Here is a 266-nt window from a genome sequence, read left to right on the forward strand (position 1 = left end):
CAAGTGCCTTAGCCACTATGCTACATAGTCTAAAATGTTACTTTTGGCTGCAATGGTATAATAAAGGTATAAACCAGGTCAAGAAGTCATGGATTGAGTTTGGTAGTCCCTCAGTGATGGAGAAACACTAAAAAATGTGGTTGTTTCTATTATTGTAAATTGATAATTAACAGTTGAATGTGAAAACCTTATCAGATTGCCTTAAGTGGAACCATTCAGTTATGGTAGGTCTCCTCATTTCATAGTTTAATTTCGTCTTCTTAGTG

The sequence above is a fragment of the Orycteropus afer genome, unplaced genomic scaffold (genome assembly GCF_000298275.1).
Source record: "Orycteropus afer afer isolate SDZICR_OR568_19922 unplaced genomic scaffold, OryAfe1.0 scaffold00310, whole genome shotgun sequence".
NCBI lineage: Eukaryota > Metazoa > Chordata > Mammalia > Tubulidentata > Orycteropodidae > Orycteropus > Orycteropus afer.